Here is an 8,547-nt window from a genome sequence, read left to right on the forward strand (position 1 = left end):
CCTCATGCGAAGAGTTGACTCCTTGGAAAAGACTGTGATGCTGGGAGGGATTGGGGGCAGGAGGAGAAGGGGACGACAGAGGATGAGATGGCTGGATGGCATCACTGACTCGATGGACATGAGTCTGGGTGAACTCCGGGAGTTGGTGATGGACAGGAAGGCCTGGTGTGCTGCGATTCATGGGGTCGCAAAGAGTCGGACACGACTGAGCGACTGAACTGAACTGAAGCACAGCACATGGTAATAACATCTAATACAAAATGCTTCACTAACTCAAGGTACGAGTATAGTTGTATCTCTTTTGTTTTCCAATTAATTTTTTAATACTCATTGACTAAGCAGAAATTCATGATCTCCAGTCTTTGAAGTTGCCTTCAATTCTAGGTCTCAGCCCCCAAAGCACTCAGCTCTCAGAACCTCTTTGGTTTGCACTTGCTTCTCATTGCCACATGGTGTCACTGTTGTAACGGGTTCCACACAGTAGAGCAGACGATGCTGGTTTTTCTGCAGTGAGGATGTCAAACTGGCCAAGATGCGCATGTATGTTTCCAGGATTCTTTAGCAAGTAATTTTCTTCATGCCTGCTCCATCTGAGGAAACCTGCCAAAATTCAGTTTATGGTGCTCAACTGTTTATTGAGTTCTGAGAGTTACAAATTCTAGATATCAGGGTTTTTTTTTTTTAATATGTACTTTGCAAACATTTCCCCTCAGTTTGTGGCTTATTTTGCATTCTTTAAACATTATCTCTGAGGAATAGAAATTTTAAATTTCGGTGAGGTCTAATTCTTTTTTTTTTTGTTTTGTAATTTGTGTGGTGTTCTAAGAAATTTTTGCCTAATGAACCTCGAAAACATTTTCTAGAAATTTCAGTTTTTGCCTCTACATTTAAGTACATGATCATTTCAATTTACATTTGTATATGGTATAAGGTAGGGGTCAAGGATTTATTCATTGATTCATTCCTTTGCTTGCATATGGATGTTGAATTGCTCCAGCAATGACAATGTTGACTAGCTCTGCTACACTGGATTGACAGGACCTCTTGGTTGAGAACTGATTTTTAGTATATACAAATATTGATTATTTACATTGGTATTGCATCCTGCATCCAGGATGTATTGATTCACTAGCTTTTTCTGTATTTCTTTGGAGTTTTTATGTGGAGGATCATTTTTATGACTGTACATGGGGACGGTTTTATTTATTCCTTTGAATCTAGTGTATATTTATTTTTCTTGTTCCTTACTTAATTGGCTTTATTAGTAATTATCTTATTAAATTATTAAGTATAATGTAGAATGATAAGAGTGGATATTCTAACCTTGTTCCAGATCTCAGGGGGCGAAGAAGCATATTTTCAAAGAAGCAGCTTTTGGTTTCATTGATTTTTCTCTACTGTTTTCCCCTCTGTATTCAGACTCTGTGTCTGCTTTTACCTTTATATTTCCTTCTTTATACTTGCTTTTGGTTTAATTTTCTCTTATTTTTCTAGTTTCTTAAGGCAGAAGCTTAGATCATGGATTTGAGGCCTCTTTTCTAATGTAAAATTGAATGTGACACATTTCTCTATATACACTCCTTGAAGAGGCTCCCCAAATTTTTATATTTTTCTTAAATTCAAAATAGTTCACAATTTTCCTTTTAACTTCCTCTTGAACTAATGAGTTGTTTAAAAGAGTGTTAATTTCCAAATATTTAGGGATTTTTCCAGTTATTTTTTTGTGGTGATAGCCAGATTGAGTCTTTCAGCAATTTTGAAGTTTATAATACATGATGTTCGTAGTGATGCTTTCTAAGGCCCATTTGACTTCACATTCCAGGATGTCTGGCCTTTGACTGTGTGGATCACAATAAACTGTAGAAAATTCTGAAAGAGATGGGAATACCAGGCCACCTGACCTGCCTCTTGAGAAATCTGTATGCAGGTCAAGAAGCAACAGTTAGAACTGGACATGGAACAACAGACTGGTTCCAAACAGGAAACTGAGTACGTCAAGGCTGTATATTGTCACCCTGCTTATTTAACTTCTATGCAGAGTACATCATGAGAAACGCTGGACTGGAAGAAACACAAGCTGGAATCAAGATTGCTGGGAGAAATATCAATAACCTCAGATATGCAGATGACACCACCCTTATGGCAGAAAGTGAAGAGGAACTAAAAAGCCTCTTGATGAAAGTGAAAGTGGAGAGTAAAAAAGTTGGCTTAAAGCTCAACATTCAGAAAATGAAGATCATGGCATCTGGTCCCATCACTTCATGGGAAGTAGATGGGGAAACAGTGGAAACAGTGTCAGACTTTATTTTTTTGGGCTCCAAAATCACTGCAGATGGTGACTGCAGCCATGAAATTAAAAGAGGCTTACTCCTTGGAAGGAAAGTTATGTCCAACCTAGATAGCATATTCAAAAGCAGAGACATTACTTTGCCAACAAAGGTCCATCTAGTCAAGGCTATGGTTTTTCCTGTGGTCCTGTATGGATGTGAGAGTTGGACTGTGAAGAAGGCTGTGTGCTGAAGAATTGATGCCTTTGAACTGTGGTGTTGGAGAAGACTCTTGAGAGTCCCTTGGACTGCAAGGAGATCCAACCAGTCCATTCTGAAGGAGATCAGCCCTGGGATTTCTTTGGAAGGAATGATGCTAAAGCTGAAACTCCAGTACTTTGGCCACCTCATGCAAAGAGTTGACTCCTTGGAAAAGACTCTGATGCTGGGAGGGATTGGGGGCAGGAGGAGAAGGGGACAACAGAGGATGAGATGGCTGGATGGCATCACTGACTGGATGGACGTGAGTCTGAGTGAACTCCGGGAGTTGGTGATGGACAGGGAGGCCTGGCGTGCTGCGATTCATGGGGTCGCAAAGAGTCGGACATGACTGAGCGACTGAACTGAACTGAACTGAATACATGATGTTGACTGTAATAACTATGCTGTGCGTTGGAGCTCCAAGACTTACTTATCTATTGTTTGCAAGTTTTTACCCTTAAAGAGCATCTCCCCAATGCCCCCACTGGTTCCCCATCCTGAGCTCTGATAACTACCATCCTATTCTCTGTTTCTATGAGTTCAACTTTTCATTTTAAAATGTTTACTGTTTATTTAGCTTATTGATACAATTGATGTGTAACCTTGTGTAAGGTTAGGGTGCGCAATTTTTTATTAATTTGTTACATTTATGTATTGCAATATGATTGCCACCATACTGTTAACTAATACCTCTATTTGCTCATGTAATTATCATTTCTTTTTTGTGATGGGAATAATTAAGATCTAGTCTCTTGGCAAGTGTTATGTTTGAAACACAGTATGTTGTCTATAATCACTATACTATAACAAGTTTTATTTTTTTAAGATTCTACATACCTTACAGTATTTGTGTCTTTGTCTGACTTATCTCACTCAGCATAATATCCTCAAGGTCAGATTTTCTGATTTCATTTTGTCTTCAAAATTGACATATAAATTTTGCCTCTTCTTAATATAGCTTTGGTGGTTGCTCTAGACTCTTCAATATGTATTTTCATATTTATCACAGTCTACCATCAAATAATAGTATAGCAGCATAACTTTGCAGTTCAAGAATATTCTTTGAATGATTGAAATCAATTTTACTTTTCATTTTTTTCCCTTTGGACTTTATCAGCTTCCTAGGGTGAACATTTAGCTTGTTTATTGTCACTCTTAGTTAGATACACTTTCTAACTAATACACTCTTAGTTAGATACACTTAGATACACTCTCATAAGTGTATCTAAAGTTATAAATTCCCCTGCAATTGCTTTTTTATCATCCCGCACGTTTAATTCAGTATCTCTAGATTTTTACCTGAATATTAGCAATTACCATTATGATGTCTTCATTAGAAGTGTATTCTTAGTTTCCAAAAGCATGTTCTTGTTGTTGTTTTCTTTGGTGTTTTCTAATTAAGTTGCACTATGATAAGATATTGTGATCTCAATCAGTTCTTTGAAAATTGTTGAAAATTCCCTGGTTGTTTTTCTGTTCAGTTTATGTAACTGTTTCATATGCACTTGAAAAGAAAATTCATTTGTTGCAAGCAAGTTGTATATCTCTATATCATCTATCTGTCATCTATCATCATGGCTCTATTAAATCAAGCTTATTAATTACGTTATTGAATCTTCTACATCCTTACCACTATTTTTGTCCCCTTGACCTGTCAATTTCTGAAAGAGGTGACTGTGGTGCATTGATTACACTGATGGCCCTAAATAATGGCCTCCAGGTAACCAGGCATTTAGCATATGACTTTGTGGCTCCTACCATCAAGAGGTGGACTCTATTTCCCCAGATTTTGAGGAAACAGACTGGCCTCCTGCTTTGCAAAGGCCAATGGGATAAAGCAGGAGTATATTTGCTTACACTGCACTTGGATCACACATGTACTCTACTGTGAGTTTCTGCTTTCTCTCTGGAACCTCTACCATGCCATGCAAACAGGCCCTGGCTAGTCTGCTAGAAGCTGAGGAACTTTGTGAAGCAAAAATAAGTCCTTCTGAGTCCATCCCACACTTGAATTAATTAACTGTTAGGTAGATTCATAAATAGTAATGAATGACAATTGCTTTAAGCCAGAGAGTTTGAGGGTAATTTTTATGAAGGAATAACTAACTGATACATAATTTAAAAAATTTTCCACTGTAATTATGTAGTTGTCAATTATTACTAATGATGACATTTTGGAGAATGTGACTTTAAGTCTATTATCTCTGAATTAGGCAGACTTATCTGGTTCCTAACAGTGTAGAGTAACCACAGGATTCCTTCCTTACTGAGGCGCAAAACAGAACAGAGCAGAATTTGTGTTCTCTACTGATAGATCAGATCAGATCAGATCAGTCGCTCAGTCATGTCCGACTCTTTGCGACCCCATGAATTGCAGCACGCCAGGCCTCCCTGTCCATCACCAACTCCCGGAGTTCACTCAGACTCACGTCCATCGAGTCAGTGATGCCATCTAGCCATCTCATCCTCTGTCGTCCCCTTCTCCTCCTGCCCTCAATCCCTCCTAGCATCAGAGTCTTTTCCAATGAGTCAACTCTTCGCATGAGGTAGCCAAAGTACTGGAATTTCAGCTTTAGCATCATTCCTTCCAAAGAAATCCCAGGGCTGATCTCCTTCAGAATGGACTGGTTGGATCTCCTTGCAGTCCAAGGGACTCTCAAGAGTCTTCTCCAACACCACAGTTCAAAAGCATCAATTCTTCGGTGCTCAGCCTTCTTCACAGTCCAACTCTCACAGCCATACATGACCACAGGAAAAACCATAGCCTTGACTAGACGGACCTTTGTTGGCAAAGTAATGTCTCTGCTTTTGAATATGCTATCTAGGTTGGTCATAACTTTCCTTCCAAGGAGTAAGCCTCTTTTAATTTCATGGCTGCAGTCACCATCTGCAGTAATTTTGGAGCCCCCAAAAATAAAGTCTGACACTATTTCCACTGTTTCCCCATCTATTTCCCATGAAGTGATGGGACCGGATGCCATGATCTTCGTTTTCTGAATGTTGAGCTTTAAGCCAACTTTTTCACTCTTCACTTTCAATTTCATCAAGAGGCTTTTTAGTTCCTCTTCACTTTCTGCCATAAGGGTGGTGTCATCTGCATATCTGAGGTTTTTGATAGCTGATCCCAAAGATTAGAAGAGACTGAGCTGTAGCTAGAGAAAGCCTGCATTCAGAGTGGAAGGACACTTATGGACACTTGTGGTTACATGTAGGACCCACCTGGATTAACCAGGATAACCTCCCCATCTCAAGATCCTTAATCCCGTCAGCAAAGCCCCTTTGGTGTATAAAATAATATTCACAGATCTGGATTTAGGGCATGGCTGTCTCTGGGGCCCTTTAAGGAGCCTACCACATATATGTTTTTTTTTTCTTAAAAAAAAATTGCCTATTTATTTGTCTGCATCAGGTCTTAGATGTGGCACTCTGGATCTTCTGAGCATCATGCAGGTTCTTTCATTGCAGTGCAGGGTCTTCTCTCTAGTTATGGCACATGGGCTCAGTAGTTGCGGCACAGGGTATGTGACATGTGGTTCCCCAAGCAGGGATCAAACTTGCGTCCCCTGCATTGCAAGGCAGATTCTTAACCACTGGACCATGAGATAAGTCCTCATGTACCCATTCTTAGTATGTTATTTCTCTAACAAGTCGAAACTTTTGAGTGTTCCTATATTTCTCCCAAATAAGCAAAGATTTAATGTTACTGTCTATGATTTTTAATTCTCACACTTTAAAACATAAACAAATTGTGGTTGTTTCTGAGTTTTATGTATTTATGGAGATTACTGATGTACTTTTCTGATATCTACTTAGCATTGCTTTTTGTGTACCATTCCTTTTTTCTGGGTTTATTTTCATTCTTGCATCACAAGTATATTTATTAGAATTTAGTTTGCTCGGGTCCTGTGCATATTTAAAATTTTGTATCTGAAATTTTTTTGTTCCACCTTCACTATGTAGTATAGTTGACTCTATAATTCTAGGTTCACAATATTTTTCCCTCCGAAGAGTACCATATTTTCTAGCAGAGCACCAGATACCTAGGGGTGAATGAATGAATGAACTTTACAGATATTAAGAGAACAGAAGAGTGAAAATAATCATTAGGATGAAAACATGGACTGGCGTTCAGAAGAACTGGCCTTAAATGCCAGAGCTCCTTATCACAGTTTGGTTTAGACAAAGCCACTTAACATAACAATCTCACTTGAAAATGGGGATATTAATCTGTGCCCTAAATCACAATGGTCTTGTGAGTTTCCAAATAAAAAGAAAATAATGGATCTGAACATTCTTTGTGAATTGTGAAATTTTACAATATCTGAGTAATCAATTACTTGTTATATTAATTATTTTTATAATAAGTAATTGATTACTCAGAAATGGTGACTGCATTTCATGGCATCCATGAAAAAGACTCTTGCTTCATGGAAGAAAAGTTATGACAAACCTAGACAGCATATTAAAAAGCAGAGACATAACTTTGCCAACAAAGATCCATCTAGTCAAAGGTATGGTTTTTCCAGTAGTCATGTATGAATGTGAGTTGAACTATAAAGAAAGTTGAGCGTCAAAGAATTGTTGCTTTTGAACTGTGGTGTTGGAGAAGATTCTTGAGAGTCCCTTGAACAGCAAGGAGATCCAACCAACTCAATGGACATGAGTTTGAGTAAATTTCGGGAGTTGGTGATGGTGCAGTCCATGGGGTCACAAAGAGTCGGACACAACTGAGCGACTGAACTGAACTGAACTGAAAAGCATTTCCAAAACGCTGATTTAAATCTACATCCACTTACTGGGCTTGAGAGTGTCTCTTTCAAGTGATTCAGAGTATTTGACAAGGTTGATATTTTTTTTTTTTATTGCTAAACAAGTAAATGATTATGTTTCACAAACATAACTTTGACCTGTGAGATTTAATTACATCAATTAGTAAAAAGTATATTGCCACAGCAAGGGGCTTCCCTGATAGTTCAGTTGGTAAAGAATCCACCTGCAATGCAGGAGATCCCCGGTTCAGTTCCTGAGTTGGGAAGATCTGCTGGAGAAGGGATAGTGAATACCCACTGTAGTATTCTGGCCTGGAGAATTCCATGCAGTGTATAGTCCAAGGGGTCGTAAAGAGTTGGACACGACTGAGCAACTTTCACTTCACTTTCATATTGCCACAGCAAAATATATTGTGTATCTGAAGACTCTTCTCTAGTATATCAGTACAGCATTTCCATAGTGATGGTTTTTGAAGTAACTTTATGTGTAAAAGGTTAATTAGAAGCCTTGATATTCCTAGCAGTAATGTTTTCTTGACAGGAAATTATTTATTTGAGACTGTTTAAGGGAGTTGATGAGATCTGTAGAGAAGATGACAGATGAAGCTTCGAATGAATAATGAACCAGAATCTGTAATGGTTAGAAAACATTTTGCATTGCAGTTAGTCGCACATAGCACTTTATCCTCACAGGTAAGATTTTCAAAGAAAATCTGTGAAATTTTCTTTGAAAATCTTACTAGGCTTCAGGTTGAGGGAACAAGATGGATTCTTTATGGCATAAGAATGAAGGTAACTATTCCATACCCATAAGACAAAAAGGCACACATGCATGTTTTAATAGCAGAGTCACCTGGGTGAATTGCTCTTGCCTGCCTTGGGTGGTGTTTGCTAGGTGTTTTTAGAGAAACAATCTAAATAGAAAGGACCTATTTACAGACGTTCTCATCTCTTTCTCCCTCTCTGAAGTTGAGGAAATTGAGGAATAATCATTTCTATTTTTGCTTGGTCACATTCAGTTATGTTGGATGGACCTTTGCCAAAATTTCCATTGATCAGTCTCCTAATCCTCCACTTTGAAATAAAGTACTCAGCCATTATTGGATCCCAGGATAGATAGAAGAGATACTTATTGGTCCCTAAGATTTTCCTCCACACATTGGCATAAATACCTCATTTACCAGAGTGGTTATAATGATGGAAATAAAAGATGAAGCATCAGTTTGTAATGGGTGGAAGGAGGTGGGGAG

This window comes from Bos indicus, chromosome 5 (assembly GCF_029378745.1).
Source record: "Bos indicus isolate NIAB-ARS_2022 breed Sahiwal x Tharparkar chromosome 5, NIAB-ARS_B.indTharparkar_mat_pri_1.0, whole genome shotgun sequence".
Taxonomy (NCBI): Eukaryota; Metazoa; Chordata; class Mammalia; order Artiodactyla; family Bovidae; genus Bos; species Bos indicus.